This window comes from Acomys russatus, chromosome 4 (assembly GCF_903995435.1).
Source record: "Acomys russatus chromosome 4, mAcoRus1.1, whole genome shotgun sequence".
In the NCBI taxonomy this organism is placed as follows: Eukaryota; Metazoa; Chordata; class Mammalia; order Rodentia; family Muridae; genus Acomys; species Acomys russatus.
In genome coordinates, this window is record NC_067140.1 from 57,478,295 (window position 1) to 57,489,688 (window position 11,394).

An 11,394-nucleotide genomic window follows, 5' to 3' on the forward strand; every position below is an offset into this window, starting at 1 on the left:
GCCTCTGCCTCTCTACTTCTAATGTAACTGAGTACTAGAGAGCAAATCAATGCAATCCCAATCAATCAATCAATAAATAAATAAAATCTATGTCAAGCAAACATTAACCATACCAGAGCACTCAGTCAATAAATCTGCTCAGCGTAAAGGGAAAGCAACCAACTAGGTCTAGGAGTAGTCAAACTGATGTTGGTTCCCACAGAACCCTCCTCAGGGTCACCATGTTGTTATTCTTCTCCAGTTCGATGCTGCATCTTTCCTTCCCCTACTGACACATAATTACACAGATCTTTCTGTTTACCTTGATATTTAAATAAATGTGTTCTCCCAGCACTCGGGAGACTGAGAATTCGAGCCCAGCCTGGTCTACAAAGAGTGTTACAGAACAAGTAGGGCTATTGCGCAGAGCAACCCTGTCTCGGGAAGAAAAAAAAAAAAAAAAGTTGTGCTCATTAAAACTCTTAAAACTAGAACAGAGCCAGGCGGTGGTAGCAAATGTCTTTAATCCCAGCACTCAGGAGGCAGAGGCAGGCAGATCTCTGAGTTCAAGGCCAGCCTGGTCTACAAAGCAAGTTCCAGGATAACAAAGGCTACACAGAGAAACCATGCCTCAAAAAAAGGAAAAGAAGAAGGAAATAGAAATGGGAAAGATACTCAGCAGTTTAGAGCACTGGTTGTATTCCTGGAGACCCAGGTTCAATTCCCACCACCTACATAGTGGCTCCCAACCTTCTGTAACCCCAGATTCAGGGAATTTCACTCTCTTTTCTAGCCTCCATGGGCACTGCATATGCATACATGCAAGCAAAAGCCCACACCAATCAAATAAAAATAATACTTCTAATGTTTTTGAGACAGGGTTTCTCTGTGTAACAGCCCTGGGTGTCCTAGACTTGCTTAAATAAGTCTTTTTTTTTTTTTTTAATTGATCTCACCAGGTGGTGGTTGCACAAGTCTTTGATCCCAGCACTCAGGAGTCAGAGGCAGGTGGATCTCTGTGAGTTCAAAGCCAGCCTGGTCTACAAAGTGAGTCCAGGACAGCCAAGGCTACACAGAGAAGCCCTGTCTTGAAAAAAAAATCAAAAACAAAAACAAAAAAAGTTCAACTAATAAAACTGAGACGAGCATATTAAAATTCAACAAACATGATTAATATGAAGTGAATGAACCTGAACCATCCCCACTACTAAATAAAGAGGTTTTTTTAAAAAAAGAATTTTTTTAAAAAGTATTGGTAAGAAAAACTGAATCCCTTGTCAAGCAGTGTGGCAATTAAACTAAGCATTCAGTTATCCCAGAAGATCAGAACCTGCAGGCAGGATGGTCACCTCTGGGCTATACCTGTTACATCTAGGTGAGGCCAGGCTTTGATGAGCCCTGCAAAGCATCAGCACCTGATTTGCTGCTTCACCTTACTTAGCAGAGAAAGTTAATCTCCCTGCAAAGACCCTCCCTGAGAAGAAAATTTCACAAAACCCCATTACCTTGTTTTAAAATTTAACACCCCACATTGTCAGTAAGTGTTTCCTCTAATTAACTCACCTAAGTCCTTTCTTCTGAAGCCATTTCTTTTTTCTTCTTCTTCTTTTCTTTACTTTTTTTTTTTTTTAAGCCATTTCCTCTCAGATTATCTTTAACTAATATCTTGAAAACCTACACAGAATCTCATCAAGCTGTACTCATCCCATTTGGTCCTGCAATTCAGTAATGATTTTCAACCAAACAACATGTATAAATGGGACATGACTTAGTTTGTCAAATCTTTTTGTCTAAATAAAAGAACCCCAGCCAGTTTAACCCTCACTGACCTGCCTTTAAATGTGCTTAATGGTTGCCCCTGGGAAACACAGCCGTTGAGCATCTGATTAGCACCTAGTTTAACAATAAGGACACAATCGTACATCTCTTTAAGCTTCCAGAATAAAGTATTCCAAGCTTATAATTAATCACCGTTGGTTCTAACCCATAGGCGGCCTTCTGTTGTGTTTGAACCTGCAAAATCATGGCCACATACCAGCATTGTTTTCATTTTGTTTTTCAAGACAGGGTTTCTCTGTGTAGCCTTGGCTATCCTGGAACTCACTCTGTAGTCCAGGCTGGCCTCAGAACTCAGAGATCCACCTGCCTCTGCCTCCTGAGTGCTGGGATTAAAGGTGTGCGCCAGCAGCACCCGGTTTATGTACCAGTGTTTTAATTAGCAGCGTGCATTCCTTACATTTCCACCATGTGGTGGGCGCTGTGCTACTTAGCCCCATCTCATCTTATAGCATCACACTCTGTGAGCAGTTCAGATGAGCAGACCAAGACATAGAGAGATCAAAAACAAAATGGTACCATTTGAACCCAGCCTGTCTAGCTGCCGAGGTTAGCAGTGACAGAGAGCCGAATGGTTAACACAGAGCCTCTGCTTTGTTTCAGAAAGTGTTCACTCCAGTGCTGATTATAGGTATTCCGAATGTGCCAGAGACTTGTAACTAAACTAAAGTGAAGAAAGCAGGAGAAACCGAGACACTGTCACCACCACACCCTTGGGAAGAAGCTAAGACAACAAGAGCAAGATGGGAAAGCGAGCCCGCTGAGGTCACTTATGAGCTGGGCTAACCTATCTTTAGAACAATCCTACTAATATCTGTGAACCCAACAACAGAAGAAATCCTAGACAGCATGCCTTATCCCTACACAATTCCTCTGTAATTTAAAAAATTTCTAGCCAGGAATGTGTGGTCTACATAATGAGTTACAGGCCAGCTAGAAATACAGAGAGGCCATGGTTTGTTTGTTTGTTTGTTTGTTTAAAGATTTATTTATTATTATGTATACAGTATTCTGCCTGCATGTACACCTGCAGGCCAGAAGAGGGCACCAGATCTTATAGATGGTTGTGAGCCACCATGTGAGTGCTGGGAATTGAACTCAGGACCTCTGGAAGAGCAGTCAGTGCTCTTAACCTCTGAGCCATCTCGCCAGCCCCTTGTTTGTTTTTTTTAATTAATGTAAAAGATTACAAAGTGTTTAGAAGCAATACGGCAAAAAAATGTTATTCTGTTGGCCTAGCCAGAATGTTTATGGCTACATGCAACATTGGTTTTTCTTTATGGTCTTTTTTTTTTTTTTTAAAGATAAGTTGTCAAGTAGTCCTGGCCACAATATCCAATATCTGATAATTTTTTGAATCGTGGGAATATAAAGCCAAGGGTGGTGGTTCATGCCTTTAGTCTCAGACTTAGAGGGCTGTAGTAGGAAGGGTTTCATAAGTCCCAGCTAGCCTAGCCTACAGACTGAGACCTTACACCACCGCCACCATCCCCCAAAAAAGAGACATGGAAATTTATTATTTGGTTTTGTGCTTTTCTTCATTTATTGGTAAGATTTTTTTTTCTTTTTCTTTCTTCCTTTTTTCCCTGAGACAGGGTTTCTCTGTGCACTCTTGGCTGTCCTGGACTTGCTGTGATTTAAAGGCGTGCACCACCATACCCAGCTCCAGAGTCTTTTTTTTTTTTTATGAATTTTTGAGGAGCTGGATGTGGTGGCGCACGCCTTTAATTCCAGCACTTGGGAGGCAGAGGCAGGCAGATCGCTGTGAGTTCGAGGCCAGCCTGGTCTACAAAGCAAGTCCAGCACAGCTAAGGCTACACAGAGAGACCCTGTTTCGAAAAACAAACAAAAAAATTTGAAAAGATGTATTTATTTCATTTTGTGTATATGAATATTTTGCCTGTACTTATGTGTACATACTACATGCACACCTGGTGCCTGAAGAGGCCAAAAAAGGACATAAAATTTTCTAGGACTAGAACAGATAGTTGTAAGCCACCATATTGGTGCTGGGATAGATAGATAGATAGATAGATAGATAGATAGATAGATAGATAGATATGTGTGTGTGTGTGTGTATCTGTGCAAATGTATGCCATATTTGTGTGTGTGCCCTTGGAGGTTAGAGAACATTGGATATCCAACTTGAGTTCTCTGCAAAAGCATTGAGTTCTCTTAATGGCTAAGCTATCTCTCTAGGTCCTATTATTATCATTTTAATGCCTAATGTAAAAACTTTAGTTAACATGTATGCATATGTGCGTACATATGTCATGACACACATGCAGATGTCAGGAACTGGTTTTCTCCTTCACCCACGAGTTTCAGGAATTGAGCTCAGATTGTCATTGTCAGGCTCACATAGCAAGCGCTCTCTCTCTCTCTCTCTCTCTCTCTCTCTCTCTCTCTCTCTCTCTCTCTCTCTCTCTCTCTCTCTCAGTTTTTTGAGACAGAGTTTCTCTGTGTACCCCTGCCCCTGCCTGTCCTGGAACTTCTGTAGACCAAGCTGGACTCAGACTCGCAGAGATGCACCTACTTCTGCTTCCCAAGTGCTGGGATTAAAGGCGTGTCCCACCACCACCGGTCAAAATAGCATGCACTTTTAACTACTGACCCACCTCACTGGGCCCTATGGCTGTAACTTTACAGATGATTAAGCTACAGCACAGAGGAGGTAAGCAGCTGGCCCAAAGTCACAGTTAGCAAGCAGGGAAATCAGTTTCACAGAGGGATCCGTGTTTAAATTATATCTCTTAAGTCCTTTGTGGAAGGAGACAAAACCATATCCCACAAATAAAGGGGGACATAAAGGTAAACACAGCTGGATAAACCCTTTGATGACAATTAAGGACAAAGCAGTCAAGGAAAAGGGACAGGCTGGACAGAGTGCCAGCATAACAGAGAAAGGCAAGAGGCTTAGACTAACAAAAGGTTAGTGCAGGATACCACAGAAAGTGACCCTGCCAAGGGGAGTTAGGCATATTATGAAAGATCTTCACGCCAGGTGCTGGTGGTGCAAACCTTTGATCTCAGCACTTGGGAGGCAGGGGCAAGTGGGCCTCTGAGTTTGAGGTCAACATGGTCTACAGAGTGAATCCCAGGACAGCCAGGGCCACACAGAGAAACCCTGTCTAGAAAACAAAACATAACACAACACAGCACTCAGGGGACAGAGGCAAGCAGATCTCTGTGAGTTCAAGGCCAGCCTGGTCTACAAAGCAAGTCCAGGACAGGCAAGGCTACACAGAGAAACCCTGTCTTGAAAAACCAAGAAACAAAACACAACACAACAACAAAACTGATTTTCAAAAAGTAACTGACAAGAAAGAGAAAAAGTAACTTGTGATTTCGTGATACCAAAAGGAATGCCTGGTTTTAACCCAAGCATTCTGTGAAAGAATAGAAACACGTTTTATAAACACTCTGGGGTATATGTGTGGAATTTGACTCTCACAGTCATGGCCTTGAAACTAAGTTATAGCTGACACATCACTTCCACCACCGCAGAGAACCCCTAAAAGTGCCCTGTGGTAAGTGACAGCTTTCTTCCAACTAAAGGAAGATTGGAGCCAGGCATGTTGGCTCCATTAGAAAGCAGAGAGGCAGGGGCTCATGAATGCAAGTCCAGCCTGGGCAAAAGCCTGTTTCAACAAAACAAAACCCACAAATGAAGGAAAGTTGTGCGGAGGTGGGGAGATGGCTCAGTGGTAAAGTACTCACTATGAAAGCATGAGAATTTAAGTTTAGATACACAGAACTCACATAAACCCAGACAGGGTAGGATGTCTTTTTTTTTTTTTTTTTTTTTTCCCCCGAGACAGGGTTTCTCTGTGTAGCCTTGATTGTCTTTTGTAGACCAGGCTGGCCTCGAACTCACAGCAATCCAATCTGCCTGCCTCTGCCTCCCAAGTGCTGAAATTAAAGGTGTGCATGCCACACTGCCCACACCACCTATGGCGAAACGGAAGGTAAACAGCAGAGTCCCCAGCACCCCACAGGCTAGCTAACCTGGCATATGCAGAAGTAGTAAGAGCCCTGCTTCAAACAAGATGGAAGGTGAGAAAACACACACACACACATATGTGCACGGGTGGGGGGTGGAAGCCCTAGTGCTTCCTAGTGTATGTGCTTGGAAGGGGCGTTTACACTGTTGGTGGGAATGTAAATTACCTAGCAACTATGAAAATCAGTATGTAGATTCCCCAAAATAAGATTGTATGATCCTATACCACTTCATCTAGTATGGAAAGAGGAAAGGAGAAGACCTTTTTTTCTTTACAATGCTCTGGAAAAGAAAGAGACACTTAGTGTTCTACTCATATGCTTATGTGAACAAGTCATAGTAGGGAAATTATTCTGTAAATTTCTGAGGACCAGACATAAGAATAAGTGCAAAGTTCCCTTGTAATTCCAGCAGAGGCAAGTGGATGGATCTCTGTGAGGCTGAGGCCAGCCTAGTCTTCAGAGCAGGGCTACATTAGTGAGACCCTGTCTCAAAAGACCACTAACAAAAAACCACAACAAAGCCCAGCAAAGCTCTTTCCCACCTCAGTCTCTGGTAACTGGTGCCTTTATAGGGTGTGACTCCAGGTCTTTACAGAGAAGCCATCTGCCTCTGCTGGGAAGGTGACCCTGTGGCTGTGGGTGCATTTATGATGAGAGTATTTTTCCCCAAAGCCTCTGGCGCAGCAACCCTGAAACCCAGCACTCTCCTCTCTGGCTAGAGAGTGCTTCATAGGCAGAACCGAAGCCAGCACAGAGTGAGAATCTGAGCTCCTACTGGATCCTCTGGGTGATAAGACCATGCAGCCTAGCAGAGCAAGCTGATGTCCCGCCACAGGGGCGCAGACCCCGGAACTAGTAAAGACAGTCACCAGGCTGGAAGCCAGAGAGAAGCCAGCATCTTTCATGTCAGAGTTACCACAACTGGCTTCAGCCTTGTGGGGCTCGGGACTTAATGCTGCTTCCCTTTTCCCACCAACACACAAGCCAGGGGAGTCTAATTAGAGTAAAGCTCTGCTTTTCTCCTGAGCCCCACTTCAGTATCTGAACCACCAAGCACGAGGTTATTTTCAGAAAAAAATTAGAGATGCCCCCTCCCTCTCGATTGATTTGCACATCTTCTCAGTCACCCCTGTGCTTTAGCATCTAATAGAGGCCTGAGCTGTGAATTCCCCAGTTACCGGTGCATGTGCATGTGCCCACATGTGCAGAGGCCAGAAGGTAACCTCAGGAGCTGTTCCTCAGGACTTTCTTAGTTAGAGTTACTATTACAGTGAAAAAAACAGCATAACCAAAAGCAATTTGGGGAAGAGAGGGTTTTTGTTTTTGTTTTTGTTTTTCAGCTTACAGTTAGAAATCACAGCCCATCACTGAGGGAAGTCAGGCAGGGACTCAAACAGGGCAGGAGCCTGGAGGCAACAGTTGATGCAGATGCAATGGAGGAGCGCTTCTTGCTGGCTCACTCAGACTGCTCTCTTACACAGCCTAGGACCACCTGCCCAGGGACAGAACCACCCACAACAGGTTGAGCAAATCAAACACTAATTGAGACGTCCTGGAGCTGGGCGTGGTGGCACACGCCTTTCAGCAATGCACTCCAGACTTGACTACTACAGGGAAACCTTTTTTTTTTTTCCTTTTTGGTTGTTCAAGACAGGGATTTTCCGTGTAGCCTTGGCTGTCCTGGACTCATTTTGCAGACCAGGCTGGCAATCGGCCTGCCTCTGTCTCCCAAATGCGGGATTAAAGGCGTGTGCCACCACGCCCAGCTGGGAAATCTTATTTTCATAATTGAGAATCCTTCTTCCCAAACCACTGCTGCTTATGTCAAGTTGACATGAAACTAGCCAGAACAGGACTCTTGTCTACATTGTTTGTTTGCTTTTAATTAATTTATCTAGTGTGTATGTCTGCATGTATGTCTGTACAATATGTGCAAGTCTAGTGCCCACAGAGTCAAGAAAAGGGCATCAGTTCCCCTGAAGTTACAGATAGCTTTGAGCTGCCATGTAGATGCTTAGAATTGAACCCTAGTTCTGTGGAAGATTATTCAGTCTCCTGGTCCCTGAGCCATCCTTACAGGTGGCCCCCTCCAGTACACCTCACTTGGACATGGGGCTCCCCAATTAAGTTAAGCTGGTTGGCCAGCAAAACTCAGGGGTTTCAGCTGTGTGTGGTGGTGATCCCAGCAGTTGGGAGGCAGAGGCAGGTAGATCTCTGTGAGTTCAAGACCAGCCTTGTCTACAAAGTGAGTCCTTGAGAACCAAGGACAACCAAGGCTACATAGAGGAACTCTGTCTGGAAAAGCCAAACCAAATCAAACCAACCAACCAAACAACAACAACAACAACAAAAAAACCTTAGGGATTCATGAATAATTTTATTTTATTTATTGTGTATGAGTGCTTTATCCGCAGAAGAGGGCATCACAATCATATCATAGATGGGTTGCTGGGAATTGAACTCAGGACCCCTGGAAGAGCAGGCGGCACTCTTAACCACTGAGCCATCTCTCCAGCCCAATCTATGAATTTTATGTACCAAGCATATACCACCATGTTGGATGGGTTCTCATGTTTATACAGAAAGCAATTTATGGTTTGAACTATCTCCCTAGCACTCCAGTATTTGCTTTATGTCCATGCTAGTGCATACCTAAGGAAAAGTCTGTACTAGCATCCTCTTCTTGCACTAGAGATCTTGTTTTTCATTGGTGGACCCTTAGAGATGCTATGTACAATTCAATGGCCCTTCAATATGCATAATTCAAAGGCAGTAGTTATGCCCAATATCTGTTATAGGAGAGTCCTAGAAGATCATCTGTGATGGGCAAAGGGGTCCACAGTTAAATAAAACACTAAAGTGGGCTCCACAGTCACCTGGAACAACTATATGTACTTGACATTCCTGCATACCACAGGTCTCCAGCAGTCCTTTGGGTGGCCTTTGTTTTGTGCTTTGTCTTTGATTTGAGACAGAGTCTGGCTGGCCAGAACTCACTAAGTAGACCAAGCTGGCCTTGCACTCAGAGATCCACCTGCTTTTGCTAGGATTAAAGACCTGCCACCACCACACACCGATAGATGAGCCTTTGACTAACATACTTTGACTATACAACTTCTGCCACAGCAGAAGTTTAAACCTGGACACAAAACAGGTAAAGCCCTGTTGCTTTGAAGTGTGCTTTGCCTCTATATATTCATTTTGTGAGACAGGGTCTGTTGTGGAGCATGGAGGAGCCTTCAACCTGCTTCAGGCATGAATTCCTGATTTTCCTGTTTCTAATTCCTAAGTGCTAGGTTAACACATGCCTGCCATCACACCCTGATCTTCTCTCTTCAGCTTTCTAAGTCTTTTCCATATATGTTTTCTGTCATTTTAAATCCTGGGGCAGAGGGGCTGGTGACTTGGTGCTTAAGAATGATTGTTACCAAAAAAAAAAAAAAAAAAAAAAAAAAAAAAAAAAAAAAAAAGAATGATTGTTACATCTGGGTGTGGTGGTGCACACCTTTAATCCCAGCACTTGGGAGGCAGAGGCAAGTGGATCACTGTGAGTTCGAGGCCATCCTGGTCTACAAAATGAGTCTAGGACAGCCAAGGCTAACACGAAGAAACTCTGTCTCGAAAAACCAAAAGAAAAAAAAAATAATTTTTGTTCTAGAAGAGGACTAGAGTTTGTTGCCAGCATCCACATTGGGCAGCTCACAGCACCTGGAACACCAGCTTTCTTTTGGCCTCCATGGCTACCCAAACCCATGTGCTCACATACCACAGACACACATTAAAAAAAATTAAAATTAAAAAAAAAAAATCTGGCCAAGCATTTTGGAGCATGCCTTTAATTCCAGCACTTGAAAGGCAGAGACAGGTAAATCTCTGAGTTTGAAGCCAGCCTGGTCTATGTAGTAGGTTCCATTCCAGCCAGGGCCAAATAGGGAGACCCTGCTCCAAAAAAAGAAAAAAAATATCTGGAGCATACATGTAAACACTCCAGCTTTCTTTACAGAACGTTGTGTGAAAATATATGCATAATCTAACACTTGTTGATGGAGTTTTGCTTGTTTGAGACAGGGTCTCACTATGTGGCCCAGTGTGGCCTTGACTTCAGCAATCCTCCTGCCTTGTCAGCTAAGGGATCAGCAGATGTGCTCCGCCACTACATCCAGCTTCTACAGTATCTCCTGGTGCTATAAGGTCAGTAATGGAAACACCACCCAGAAAAGGATGAGGAAGTAAGACCTGGAGTCAGTCTTTCTATGACACTGTCTGCCTTTGACAAAGGGACCCACTTATCTAGAACACATGTGATTTTAGCACCATCAGAGCCTGCATTTGCACCTGTAACTAGTAAGGCTTGATTCTAGCAGGGTCTGAAATGAAGAGTCCCAGATTTCTAGCCCTACCATCTAATCTGTGTGTGATTCCTCCTGTACCTCTTGCATCTATTGTCTAACCCCCGTTAGACTTAATGGAAGCAGACTCTACTTAATTGCGGCCGTCCCTTACACGGAGACCCTCTGCTAGTTAAAAGGCTCATCTCTACAGTTGCTATGGCAACTGTCCCCTTCTTCGCCCTGCAGTCCATTCTGGCCCCCCTGCTCTTTATGATTGTGGTAGAAAAGGACTGCACATTTTCCCACGCCACTCTGCAGATTCAGGTCTGCAACTGGCAGCGTGTGATAGGAGGCACCGAACCAGCTGATGTCCTCCTGACAGTACTGTTTTCCTATCTCTGTGACAAAGGCGACTTTCATGGCCATGTCCACAGTATTCACAGTCTGGACTGGCTGGTTAACTAGAATGATTCACCATAGAATTTCTGTAAAGTGCTTAACAACCAGAACGGGGCTCACTGGCGGCCTTGGCCTATCAGGTATTATCACTCCTTTCTGTCTTGTGGGGAGTGAGATTTCATACAATGTGCGCATGTGAGTGTGATAGGTCAGCTTGCTGTTCCTCAGACAACCTGTACTTCTGTGTAATATAGACAGTAGAGTCTCTCGCTGGCCTGGAACTTCACTACGCGGGCTAGGCTAGCTGGCCAGCAAGCTTCCAGGGATCCACCTGCCTCTCCCGCTATCTCCCCATCTCTGGGGTTTTAAGTACACACCACTGTGCCTGGCTTTTTAGGGTTCTGAGGATCTGAACTTATGCTTGCAAGGGGACTGCTTTACCAATGGAGCCATCTCCGAGGCCCCTCTTCTCTTCTACCATCTCTAAAGTGCAAGGTAAATGGAAGAAAAAGCTGGAGCCTAAATACAGGCCTCTGTCTGATACATACAACAGAATGACTCAGGGTGAGGCATAATGTAGAGGAAGGGGGTGGGGAAGGAGGGGAGGAAAGGGAGAGAGAATAGAATACAAATATTAATTCAGTTCTGTACAGTAATTACAGGGACACTAGCAGTTGGGAAGTTCTTTCCTGGGTTTTACTCAAATCCTCCTTGCTGCAGTCTGACCTCATTGCATTCAGCAGAGATGGAGACTAGCCAACCACTATCCTTGGAATAACAACTCACCAGGGACTTGGGGCAGGAAGGTCATCCTGTCCCTTCCAATACTGCGAAGCTTGCTTCA